Here is a 13,920-nt window from a genome sequence, read left to right on the forward strand (position 1 = left end):
GCTGAATTGGCCTTCAGTCTTGAGCTTTCAGGATGAGCAGATGGTTGTCACTGGAATCCAGCTCCTGCCTCACCCACAAGTGATCCTGTGAGTCACTCTGGTGGTGCCCAGTATTAAAAACAAGATAGGGTGGGACCTTGAAATCTGTGAGGAGAAGGGGAGTGAGCCTCCAGTAATTTCACATAATCTCTATCACAAGTCATATCAAAATTTTAATCAGTATGTTCTAGTGCATTCACTGATGSTATATCTGCCTTAAGGACAGATGGCTGTAACTGAAGCACATGATCTTACAGCAAATGCCAGCTTTTTACTTGAATTAATAATAATTTCTGCAGCTGCTAAATGATGCCTGTAATCCAAGGATGCATTTGTCACTGCAGCAGAAAGCTTAAAAATGCCCTGACTTACATTTGCCCAACCTAGAGGCCTTTATGAGACTGCAGAGGACCAGGGACCATGTATCTTCTTTTATTCAGGACCTGTTGCCCAAAGAATGCCCACAGGTCTTTGATTCTGGCAGAAAGACAAGGGTCAGGAAAAAGTTAGAAAGGATACAGTAAATACTGTGCCATTGGGAGTTTGAGGACATAGCAATCTGCTCCGGATAGCCCAGTCCTTAGACATGGAAATTCCATGTGGTGGAAATGGCCAAGATACAAAGCCATTATAAGATGCTAGTGCTCTGCAGGAGAGCAAATCGCCTTGAGAAAAGGAACAGATTTAATTGATCTCTCCTTTGTTCAGAGATACTCACAGTTGTCTTGTTCTGCAGCTGCCCCGGAAAATTCTTGTATCTCACCTAGAGGACTCCTTTTTCTGAGGAAAGCTTGCTCRTGGAGTAATGCAGGCTTTCCTTCTCTGAGCTGTCGCACTGCACCTGTGTGGGCAGCACCTGGTCATTCTCATGTGGCCTGCTGCTGCTCCCTGTGGAAATGCATGCCCTTTACACCCTGGGAGGCAGCTGAATGTCCTCATCTTGCATTTTAAAGCCAGTCATTTTCTAGGGACTCATCAGGCATGTCTTGCTGTTTGTGTTACCGTGCAGCCTTACTGAACTGGAGATTTAACAGTGGTAAAACCCCTAAGTTCTCATGATGGAAGTCACTGCTTTGCACTGTCTGCTGGCAGCTGGGGTGAGGAGCAAGTAGCAGTAGCAGGGCAGGCACATGTCACAGGAAAAACAGCAAGAATAAACTTTTCCCAGACTTGAAAAATTATTCTCTCTTCGTTGTCTGCCTTTTCCCACTTTCAAAATACACAGCTCAGTAAATCTTCTCCCAAACTATTCTACAGTATTCCTCACTTCCCAGATCCTTCTGCAGAAAGCAGTTAATGAATAATGCATATGAATCTCCTCCCTGTGGGAAGGGAAGGTATTCTGTTCCCTTTAAAAGTCTGTGGTCCCTCAGGAAAATGGCTTGGATGATAGCCTGATGACAGTTGGTTGTCTTCTGTTTGTAAACATTTGAGTGCCTGCATTTAGATATGTTCCTTATAGAAGGGCTACTGCTGGAGCAGAAGTCCTTGGGAAGCTTCTTGTAGTGGTCACCTCTCCTGCCCCCCTTTCAAGCCATTTGTAAGGTTTTGGATTAGAGYTGACAGAAGGGCAGCCCTTCCTGTATCATATTTTCACAGCACTTTGAGGGGCTGAGGGAACACTCGGACGTCCCACATTGRCATTGCTGCTGTATCTCCATTTCCTTCCTCTGGTAACATGACTCCCCTTGGTAGCAGAGTACAGATTCCTGCYGGGATGTCTCAGTGTAACCAGCTCTGAGCTTTGGGACAGAAGCATACTTGTGTCCATCCTCCTTTTTTTTTTTTTTTCTGCCTCTGATTTCATGCAGAAATCACACCACATTGGTAGAAGGCAGTGGTTGACCTCTGCCGTGGGATAAAGGTTGGTGTGTCTGGGTGGAATTAGTGGRCCAGCCAGGTCAAAAAGAGCTCTCCTCCCTGTCTCTCTAAAACTCTTTAGAGCATATTCTCAGTCTCTTCAGAATTTTCTTCATCTGACTCTTCACAAAGACGTTGACAAAACTAAATGCTCAGATACTTGGAGTGGCAGGTGAGTGTGCAATCCAGACATATTCTTTCATGCTTTCTGTCCATCCTTCCCTATCTTTTGCAAAGCCTTCTTACCTCTAGAATTAGGTAATGGGACCCTTACCCCTTCTCACAGTCAGTCCCTTTATTATGGCCCAGTTTCCCCTCTCTAGTTACCTTGCACTGTAATCAATGTTTTATGTAATTGTCTTCTCTTTTTTTAGATTAATATATTCCTGTACATTTTTTCTTTATAACAATATGTTGCTTTCCTTCAACACACAGGTCTTTAAAATTTTTGTATTACCTTTCAGTATTTGTTAGAAAGGGGGGCAGGGGTGAACTTTTTAATATCTGGGTTTGAAGGTTTGGTCAGATTAGAGTGAGGATCAAATTACGTGATAATTGGGAACAGACTGTACTCCCTATGTAAACCAGACATCCCTTGTCTGGAGCAGTCTCTTGCTGCTGAGGGGTTTGTTGTTGATGTGCTCCTGGCCCCTTCCCTGCTCCTGCTCCACACATCCAGCTCTTCTGCCTGCAGCGCTGTCATATGGTGTGCAGAAGATCACATAACAGAAAGGAAACACTTGTGCAATTCTGCTGCTCTTACTGGAATTCCAGGTCTAATACTAGCAAATAGGTCAATTTTTAACACTTCATGTACACTGCCTGGTAAATCTAAAGTGAGTAGCTTTCAAAAAAAAAAAAAAAAAAAAAAAAAAAAAAAAAAAAAGGACAGGGCAAGAAAATACTGTAAAGTGCATGGCCGTGGTTGAAAAAAGTGGACTAATATTTGCATATGATATAAGCATAAAGACAAGATCAGGGCAGTCAGGTTTCAAGGGCTTATGAAGATCACCAGGGCTTTTTTTTTTTTTTTTTTACTTCAAAAAGTCCACGGCTAAGTCCTTTATCGCCCTCCCTCCAGCAAAACTGTGATTCTTAAATTTCAAATATTAAAATTTCTTTTTCTGTATCTTAAGTTATAAGGTTAAAAGAAGGTATTCCTATCCAGAATCACTCAGCTGAGGGAGCTGAGGCTGTTTAGCCTGGAGAGGAGGCTCAGGGGGACTCTGTCACTCTCARCAATTGCCTGAAAGGAGGCTGTAGCCAGATGAGTCARCTTCTTSTCCCAGGTAACAAGTGACAGGAKGAGAGGAAAAAGCCTCAAGTTSTGCTAGGGAAGGATTAGGTTGGATATTTGGAAACATTTCTTCACCAAAAGGRTTGCCAAGCTTGGAACAGACTTCTCAGGGAAGTTGTGGAAACACCATCCCTGGAGATTTCTAAAAGACACGTAGACACAGTGCTTGGGAAGGGACGTGTTCTAGTGGTGAACTTGGCAGTTCTGCATTAACAGATGATCTTAAAGGTCTTTTCCGACCTAAAAAATTCTGCTACTATGGTTCTAAGAAAAAACAACATTTCAGCAGTTTTAAGGGCTTGAGTGTTCTCCTTGCTCTTCCAACAAGACTTACAATAAGCTTTCCCAAGCAGTCACATTGGGAGAATGACAGGGATCGTTACTCACCTGAGGACACACAAAATTCCAAGTAGATGAAATTAATTCTGTGTGAAGCTAAACTAGATGGACACTTAACAATAATATGGGGTGCATTTATCAGTTGCACCTGAAAACATACATTTGACACTGTGACTTAAAACTCATCCTGGGGCACCTCAGCTTGGAAAGTCTCAGGGTTGCAGGTTTCCRTATGCCAAGAGGAGAAATGTTGCTGTATGTTTGCTTTCTTTGTATGCTCTTCCAGAGGCACCTGCTAGGGAGAAGATGGCTGGGCCAGATCAGTTTCGTGTCTGACCYCAATGGCTAATAGTTTTAAATCATTCTGTGGAAACTAGCTGCCAAAGTATGGAATGAAAAAAAAAAAGAAAACAAAATAACACGTGCCCACTGTTTCACAAAATCTGGAAGAACCCCATATCCAACCTTCATCAAAATGCAGCAGCTGTTTTTGGGGATAGGAACATAAACCTGGCAGTGGTGGGTCTGGCTGAGGTCTGTGCTCCCCTGGACTGGATCACTGTAATCAGGAAGATCAATTCATTCTTTCCAAGCAGAGTCACTCCATTGCTGAGGAAATGCTCTGTTGGAGGCATGTGTTTTAAAGAGCTGTGTTTCATCCTTTGCCTTTCACAGATCCATTGTGCCCTCTCTGCCTTTTGTTTTCAAAAGGGGTGTGAAATAACCTGCTTTTTAGATAAGAATTTATCAGCTGGATGGCTGCCCATACACCAAACCTTACATTCACTCTGCTTCAGACCAAGTCAGGTTTTTTGGTCACTGGGGAGCTGTGCTCTGACCTCAGTTTTGTTTCTACTGCAAACAGCGGCTGAATGAGTTTATTTGACACTTTAATGGTCTCAAAGGCCAAAATAAATACGTATAAGCTCTTTGCCTTTAGGTTTTACTTGTGCTAACCCAGACATGTGCCTCCATATTTGAATTGCTGTACAAAGGCTGTGTAATACATTACGGGATCTTCAGGTGCACTCGTGGYAGGTCTTTCTCAGCCTGCTGAGTTAACAGAGCTTCAAGGACAGCCCACTCAAGGTGCATGACTCGATGAAGTGCTTGTTCAAATGTCGAGCCCTCAAAACCACGGAGTAATTATAAACAGATGGAGCATGTGGAGACAGCTGCTAAAATCTCTTCTTCTCTAAACAGGATATCATGCAGTCTTTTTTTAGAAAAACAAAACCATATAATGTTAAGAGATTTTTTTTTTTCTCTGAGCAGAATCCTAACTCTTGAGGAGAATGTTCTGACCATTCTCTCCCTTCCTCTCCCCTCCCCATTCCAAGTGTTGCCTTTGTTTCCACAACAGAAAACTAGATGGGTATTTTAATGACTTCCCCTTCCTGGTGTGAAGAACCTGCTGATGGAGCTACAGATGCCCACCTTAAACAGCCTCACCTGGCTGGTTGAAAGATAGGGTTTGAAGAGCAGCAAGCACAAAGTGGTGAAACTCCAGGCACTGTTTCAAGGGCTGAATTTTTGCTTTTTCCCTGAACTGAAAGCATGGGTTGGGTGTCAGMTGCCCTAGAGTTTTTCTGTCTTCTAGCAGAAACTTCATGGTTAGAATCTTCCCATAAATAGTACTTTATGGAAAGCTGCTTTTCTTCATGCATGGGGAGGTTRGAGCACAGACCAAACCAAATTCATTTAAAATTCAATACCTTTGTGGTTCACAGATGAAACAAGTTGGCTTCTTCAGACTTTTTTTGTGATCTCATGTTCTATACTGGATACATCAATGACTTATAATTCAAGGAAATAAATTTAAAATTTTACCTAGAGGGCAGGACCTACTTTAGAGTCCAAAAGCTGAGCCTGGAAGTATTAYATGTTACTTCCCTTCATATTAAATGCCACTGAAACCATCAGACATTCAGGAAACACTTTTATTGGAAATCTGCAATTTTAGCTGAAGGCAGTGCAGACTACTTGAATCTTGAATTTTGCTCCTGTCATTTCAGCACAAGATCCCACTTCTGTTTGAAGCACAGCTCTTCTAATCTACAGTGATCTTGGAAATTGTTTTGAGAATTCATGTCCCTTCTTTTCTTTTTTAAGTTTCCTTGGGAATCTGCATGGAAAGCATAGAAATGAAATTATTTTCCTTTAGTCCYGTGAAGTCTTAGGACCTCTTACCTTTGCTAAGTGAGTCTGTCACCTTGTAACAGCAACTGTTTTTGYAAGCAGAGGTGAAGAGAGATGGAGCTTTGAGGATCTTTTTATGATGCTGAGAAGTGAGTCTTCTTGCATCTGGAATCCCAGTTATCCTTACTTGAATTAATACTTGGTGTTATGTGGAAACAAGAAAATTAAATATGGAAAAATCAGATCTGTTTGTGCATTGTATTCAATGCTTCTACTAGCATGAAGGATATCTTGTATATTTTGGTTGTGTTTTAGAAAAAAAARGAAAACATATACTAAAAGCTTTTATTTTTATCCCTCAAATTATAACCTGCATTTGAGAAGCGTAAATAAAGCAAGACTGAATGCAACACAGACAAAATTGCAAGCAGCAGTGGTTACAACAGGGGTAATTGTTCTGCGCAAATTACATCAATGAACCTTTCTGTGCTCTCAGTCCACATGTGGGAGTGAGAAATAAGAGAAGTGGGGGTGAAGGGCTTGGGGARAAAGGGAGAACACAGGGTGGAAAAGAAGTGACCTGAACTTGAAATTCCCTTTTGGGAATTAAATCTGTCTTCCTCAGAAAAAAACARAAMCAAAAATCCCAACATCTTTTTAGTGTGTCATTTGGTACAGTTCCTTTTGTCCTGCTGCCCATTTTGTGTATTTTAACCCTTGGGGAGCCAGAGGCACTGCACAGCACATGAAGTGCGATGAAGGAAACCACTGGCGCTGTGCTGGGCCGGCTGCCGGGCTGGGACTGTCTCAGGAAATTCCAAATGAGTATAAATAAATGCTCTGTAGCAACCACTGGGCTCYCTGCCTGCTGATGTGTCAGGAATATGCAGTCCCTTTAAGGCAAAGGAAAGTGTGCTTCAGATTTAATTTGCTGAAAAACCGAACGYGGCAACACCCAGGGGTTTTCTTCTCAGTGGATCGGTGAGTGAGACCCTSGAATGGGCTGGGGTGCGAGGCTGGCACTGCTAAAACCAGCCTTTGATGTTCTSATGGGATATTAAGGTGGGATGGGTAGAGGGGTTTTCTCTCATTTTTAACAGTGCTGTGTTAGTTGGGTTGTCTCACAAGTGCTGCCATCAGAAGGGAGTTTGCTCTCGGGGTTTCAGGCACCTCTGGTGCCTCCTTGTTTTTGTCCTTACAAACAGAGTTTGTTTCCTTCAACAAGCCTTCCAGGTTTTCTCATGGAAAATTGTTGTTGTGAAAGCTCCAGTAAAGGGAGCAGGGCCCTGCACCTATTTGCTGAAATCATCGTTTCAAAAACAGAAAGGTAGCTGTTACCCTCAGAGTTACTAATTCTGAATATTTTTTATTGACTCAATCATAAATCACTAGTTACTAGTTTTAGTTACTTAGAATGTACATAAAGAATTAATTCTAAAAAGGACCCTTTCCATATTTAATCTGGTGATTGCCTTTAAAACTTTTTTTAGAAAATCAGTTTGTTGTTCTGAACCATTTTATTTTAAATGCAAGGGAAAAGCCTTCCATTTTTTGGCGAATGCTTATTGCTTAGGCTTTTTAAGTTTGGAAAGCAATGCACAGCTTATCTTATAGAAGGAATCAGTACTAGATTAATATAAAAAGGGGAGGAAGGAACAATTCCCGGTATTTGAAATATCATACTGATTATGCAGCATAAACCATATTTCTTATGGAGGCAAGCATGTGACAAAATAATGTCCTTCCAGGACTCATAAAAACAAATATTTGTTGAACCATTCTTGCAGAAGACAATTCTTCCATTTTTTCCACTCTGTGCACAGCTGTAAGACCAAACTGAAACTGTAAATCAGTTTTAATACTCCACAGCAGGTTTATATCCCAGCAGTCCAGGTTCTTTCCTGATGGCTGTTCCTGTTACAATAGCCCTGTGTATCTGTTCTCCACTTCTCACCTCTTCAGAGATTCATAAGCACAGAAGGGTAATGACATTATAAATCTAAAGATTTTGGGTTTCTGATTCAGTTGTTCTTGGACAGAAGGCAAATACAGCCTTCTTTGCTTGTGCTTCAGCAGGTAACRCTGATGCATCTTTGTGCTAAAGGACATTTTCAGGCAAACACAGCTTGCATCCATGGCTGTGATGAAGTGATTTGGGTAAGGTAGGAAGGAAGATAAAAATTGGGAGGCTGGCTCCTCTTTTGCTTTACCAGCTTTCCATATGAATTTCGTAAAGCCCATCAYACTATGTGGATTCAAGCCCTGGACTTGGTAGCTCTTTTTTCCTCTGTCACTTGTGTTGTGACAGCAAAGCAGCATAAAGCAACAGGGAGTGATGTACTGTTGGGAGAGTGGGGCTGATATGCTGCCACGTTTTCAGGGGTTGGCAAGGGAGGTAGGGGAGCTGTGGAGTTTCCTGTGTGCTGCAGAGGACAGCAAGGTGCTTCACCAGCACTGGGAGTCAACCTCGTGTTCATCAGCATCACTGGCTGACACAGTTAGCCCAGATACATTAGGATGCATTTACAGAAAGGAGGACTATGGTGRTCTGAAGCTCAGACCTGCAGGAGAGAGCCATCGTGGTCTGAAACTGAACTTCCCTCCCACTGAATTCAGCAGATCATTTTTCATGTTTTTCTCCCTGTGTGGAACTTGAGATTGAAATCTACTGTTTGCCTTACATTATTAAAAAATTTGCATTATTTTGCCAGGTCTGASCTGTTCTGATTTGAAGAGTATCTTTATGTTGAATTCTCTCAATTTTTCACAAATGTGCTTGGAGCCAAAAGCATGCACACAGCAGAATGTGAATGAAATAAATACTTCAGGAATGACAAAGGACAGTTTTCAAGTAAACAAATACTGCACAAAGGATGAAAAAAATGCACATGGAATTCAAGTGCTTGAAAAAAATAATACTGGTTTGGACTTGCTGTGTTGGCATCTAGTTTTCCAGCCTAAGTAAACAGGACAGAGATGCCCTGTTTTCAAGTTCAAAAGTGAAGGATCACTGCTGACACCTCGCTGCTCTTCCCAGGGATAACTGAGACAGCAGGAGGCTGTTCACTGTGAGGAAATGCACATCTTTCAGGGGAGAGCATTTTCTGTCTGAGACAGCTGAGCCCCTGTCACCAATCGAGTGGTTTGCTTTCAGTGTAAGACAAGCTGTTTCTTTCTGAGTTGCATTGCTTCACATTGGCATTAATATGGGGCATTGGTGGAGGATGATCAGGAAGCCCATCACTGAAATGCTACTAAGCCTTGCTCTGACTTGCCTGATAGTGGATCTGCTGGCCATGCCTAAAGCCACAGGACACCCACAGGTGGACTTGTGACAGCAATCTGCCCAAGTGGCCACTGTTTTCAGTTGTTTCTMCCGAGGGGTGGCAGTGCTGTTGGTGACAGCAGCAGTCACCACCATGGTTTCTGCTCCGCTCCTCCTTGCTGCTGGAGGGGCACTTAGCAAAGTGAGCTAATGACTGTATCCCTTCCCACCCATGCCCTGCTTCCTGCCACTTGTAGTATGACTTCCCTTGGGACCTGTGAGTCAGAAACTGGGATAGAGGCACAACAGTTTAGCTTAGTTTTCGTAATAAAGGGCCTTGAGGTAGTGCACACACAAGACATCCCAGCACAAAACTGCCAGATATCAAGCTATTCCAGTGTGTTGAAAAGGAGATTATTATCAGCCTCAAATAAGCGAGTTGTCATGAATATAAAGCAGATTCTGTGAAATTTGATAGGGGGGCATTTTGCAGTCACTCTCAAGATGGTTGTGCTTTTTACTTGCACAGGAACATTTTTCTCATTAAAAAGATGAATTTTTAATTCAGGGTCAATTAATTTGCACACCTGTCTTATAGTATGCACTTTCTAGTTTAAATGAACTTCTGCTTGAGCTGCAAGTTTTCAGCTTGGAGATTCCAGAAAAAAAAAAAATTAGATATTAGAAAGACTAGAGATAGTTAAGAGGTATGTTTTTGGAAGGTGGTTGTTCTTTCAGCTGTGGTTYAGACATAAATTCTATAGGTAAGTCTTTTCGTACCATGTGAAAGAAAACCTTTAATGATGTAAAATAGGCAATGCGACCTTGAAAGACCCCGCTCTAACATCAAAAAGGTGATTCACTGTGTGTATGCTCCTTTGATTAGCTGGCTGGTGAGCATGCTGAGCATTTTCTATGTGATACCAAAATGCTCTGTCACAGCCGGCAAACATGAGAAAAAGAGGAAAAGCTGGAGTCTCTTGTTAACCTCTGCAAGGTTAAGAATTAGTTCGGTGGTTGAGGAACTGACCCTCAAGGAGGAGATGACAGTGGGACATCCAGACTAGAGCATCCATCTGATCACCAGAACAAAAACGAGAGCTGGCTCAATGTTTTTGCTATAATGCTAAACCCAGGGACCCACAGCCAGTCAGTCTCAGTGCAAGGCAAGACCATGGAGGAGATTCTCCTGGAAATGATGGACATGAAAAATAAGGATGTGATTGCTGACAGCCAACATGGGCAGGTGTGGTCAGCACTCTGGAGGGCAAACATGCCATCCAGAAGGACTGACAGGCTCGAGAGGTGGGCCTGTGTCCTCAAGTTGAACAAGGCCAAGTGTAAGTTCCCAGCTGGGGCAATCCYRAGCACAATCACAGGCTGGGCAGAGAATGGACTGAGAACAGCCTGGGGAAGAAGGACTTAGGGATGTTGTTTGTCAAGAAGCTCTAAATAACCCAGCAATGTGTGTCTGCAGCCCAGAAAGCCAACTGCATCTTGGGCTGCATCTACAGAAGTGTGACCAACAGGTCAAGGGAAGGGATTCTCCCCCTTTTCTCCACTCTTGTAAGTGGAATACTGTGTCCAAGGCTGGATCCCCCAGTATAAGAAGGATGTGGACCTGCTGGGATGAGTTCAATTCACAGGATCATTAAGATGATCAGAGGGCTGGAGCATCTCTCCTGTGAAGACAGGCTGAGAAAGCATGAGTTCAGTCTGAAAAAGTGAAGCCTCCAGGAAGACCTTCCAGCAGCATTCTTATTCCATAAGGGGGGGCCTGCAAAAAGGCTGGAGAGACACCTTTCACAAGGGCATGYAGTGATGCTTTTAATGTTGTTTGCATTGTGGCTGTGATTGTTTTGAGTTTTTCTCCTACAGCTGTAATCATCCTGTTTCTGTAAAGTGCATGGTATTAAAAGAGCAGATCAATTCTTTAGATGCCTTCTTTTTACCAATGTTGCATGGTAAATGTGCCATCTCAGTCCAGTGCCCTGGAGTTTTTGTTCACAGCGCAAGCAAAACATCACAGCCATCTGAAACATCTCTCTTCAGCTTTGAGATGCTGCTTATGTTCATTGACTCGAGTACTGTCCTCAGTTCACATCTCTGAGGCTTAGCACTGCAAATGTCTGAGCTGGAGCATCCACATCATGAAATAAACCCCTGTTTATTATACAGTGGTGTAGCTTCAGCCCTTTTCTGTTATTATCAGGGAAGTTGCTATCCCCCATGTTCTGATTACAACCCCCATCCTAAGCACTTAGTATTTAGATATCAGATTTAAAAGTCAGTTCCCCAGCTGGTGTATTGACACATAAATTTTGAAAAGTAATCTTTGAAAAAACTTGAAGTTTTTTCAAAGTAAAATTTGAAAAAACTATATATAAATGTTTTCCCAGTTTTCTATTCCTCATTTGTCATTCAGATTAAATTTGCATTTAAAAATTGCAGAGATTTATTTCTTTGGTAAAATGTGCAGTATATGCTCCACTGTAAAAGAGGAATCCTCTGTGCCTGTCAGTGTGGGTTTGGTAGCAGGGTCTGTTATCCCTCTCTGTCTGGGGAGTTYTGGTTTGGGCTGTACCAAACAGCTCAGGTGCATCAGGAGTTAAATCCTATTTGCTTGGGGCATAACTGTAGCTAAGTATGAGCAGAGCAGATTACTTTCCTTACAAGGCAGTATTTATTGGTTGTTTTTGCATGGCAGAAAAGAGAGGAAGGTGTTATCAGCCACATCCGCAGAACAGCGTGGCGTTCTGGGCAGCTGTGTGATTGTGCAGTGTTCTTGTGCCCTGCCAGCCCACAGCCTAGCGCTGCAGAACGAGGTGAGGCCAGCACCCAGCACCAGGCTGTGATCATGAGCAGCTCGGTGGCTTGGCTGCTGCACTGCAGTGCCTTTCCTGCTTGGAGAAGATGAGCAAGCAGCTGGGGCAGGGTGTACTCCACGCCTGTGGTGTGCTTCACACTGTCCCTCTGTGCTTTAGTGGTAAGGGGAAAAATAAAACACTCCATGCTCCTACTGTGTCTGGAAAAGTACAGAAATTATTTGCTGTTTCTGTAAGTTTTCCCCTCTAGGTTCTTGGAATAAAATAAAATAAAAACCTGTTAGGTGGACTGTTTAGATTTTGGACTTTTCCCCACCAGTGCTTCTGAAAACAATGGAGAGTTAGACTGAATTGTTGGGGAGCAAGKATTTTTGTGGTGTCTTCTGTATATTGATAGCTAAAAGCAGGCTGATCAAATGAGTGTGGAAGACTAAAATCTGTTTTCCAAGAGGTTTTGTTGTGGTTATTTTGTTCAACATATTCAAATCCCAACATCTGAAAAGGAGAATAAAAGAAAAATGGTCAAATACTCAGTTTGGCTTTTTTTTTTTTTTTTAAAAAAAAAAAAAAAAAAAAAAAGTTAAAAAATAAATTTTGATTTTTTTTTTTTTTTAAAAAAAAAAAAAAAAGTGCTTGGCCACATAAATTTTGGATCTTTTTAGAAGGTGAGGCTGATAGACAGCTGATAGACATTTATGTATGCTAAAAAGCAGAAAAAAAAATTAAAAAGTAATATTAGAGGTGGGAGAAGGGGAGAACCCACCAGTTTATTCTCYGTTTTAGTAAGGAATCAAAAAGTCTGAACATTTTTAAATCCCTTTTTCTGCCCCAGATAACCTTTCAAACTGAAGTTGAGCATATAAACATACTGATTTGACTCCATTTATGCCAACTATTGCCTCTGCATTTTTTTCCTTTGCAGCATTCTTTATGAAATTGTTTTATACCATAACTCTGGAAGGAGACTTATTCATAGCAGTATTTCAATGAWAAAGACTTCTTTAGTAGCAGTCAGATGCTTGATAAAAATGCTTTAGAGCAGATATCATAACCAGATGGGGAGAGCAGGCTTTATATGTGATGTCTGTATTTTTCAAGGCACCTCAGGCTTTTACCTTCAGAAATACATTTTCAGTTCCTTCTCTTTGCTTTTCTTGGACCTTCCAAGTCAGCTCTACAATAACTTTTTCTAACTTGTGGAACCACAACTCAATATGTGCCCACAATTCCCTTGCTTTTGTCTTCCTGAGAAGTTCTCACAGCACAACAATTAAATATTCTATTCTTTCCCCAGTTATTCTTGTCTGGAAGCTGGCATGATTATGTGGACTTGGATAGAGCTGACAGTATTTTAATACACTGATATTCTTGTGTAATGCATTTGATAAGATATTATTTAATAGAAGTTGGCAAGACTGGAATGTTTGGACCGAGCCAGTCCCAGCAGTGCTGAAGGTGAGAACATTTTAGGAAGAGTGCATTTTTTAAATGCTACTAGTGTCCTGCCCACAGTTATCCTGCAGCAGGGAGAGGGAAATGACATCTTTGTACTTGTGGAGAAAGTAATCACATTAATAATGACAGTACCACAGCAAGGTCTCTATGCTTCACGGATGTTCTGCTTCACAGGTACTGGTTTTAAAACATGGTGTGTTTGTCTCACTGCATTTGGACTTGACCTTAAAGGTCTTTTCCAACCTTTTCTGTGAAAACAAGAGCATCTGCAGCATTTGTACAGACAAAAGTGCATGTGCACAGGTGATTAATATTTGCCTGATCTACTGCAGAGGCCAGGGAATAGTTCTAAGTTCAGCCAGTGTCCATGATCAAACCGAGGATGAGACCAGGCACCTAACAAGAATGTTTGTACTGTGTGGTGTTTGCTGCAATACTTCTCTGTGGTGGGCATAGGAATCTTTTGCTCACTGGAGGTCTCTGGGCATGAAGGGGACACTGCTTCCTCTGAGCTTAATCTGGGGTACCTCCTGGTGTAGCACTTGGCACTTACCCTCCAAAGCCAGGGAATAAGCATTTCCATGGTTCATCCACAACCTAGGAGCTGAAAAGGAGGGCTGCATCCTTACCAGGTGTTTATCAATTTAATTCTTCTTAGATTTTTTTTTTCCTTTTGGAACCAACAAAACCATTTTTATAGC

General features: G+C 42.0%; 1 protein-coding gene across 3 annotated transcripts in view; it reads left to right on the forward strand.

The window, feature by feature from the left end:
* The window catches only part of KANK1 (KN motif and ankyrin repeat domains 1), a 113,798-nt gene that overhangs the window by 70,257 nt on the left and 29,621 nt on the right, over positions 1-13,920 (forward strand). The window contains exon 1 of one of the 3 annotated variants that reach the window (XM_057381361.1): positions 2,049-2,071. The exons of the other annotated variants lie outside the window; for them this stretch is intronic. The gene's annotated coding sequence lies outside the window, so the exon portion shown is untranslated. Of the gene's footprint in view, positions 1-2,048; positions 2,072-13,920 lie in introns of those variants that run through there. 3 annotated transcript variants of the gene reach the window in all.

The sequence above is a fragment of the Malurus melanocephalus genome, unplaced genomic scaffold (assembly GCF_030028575.1).
Source record: "Malurus melanocephalus ecotype Western Australia unplaced genomic scaffold, MMel_1.1 scaffold_506, whole genome shotgun sequence".
NCBI lineage: Eukaryota > Metazoa > Chordata > Aves > Passeriformes > Maluridae > Malurus > Malurus melanocephalus.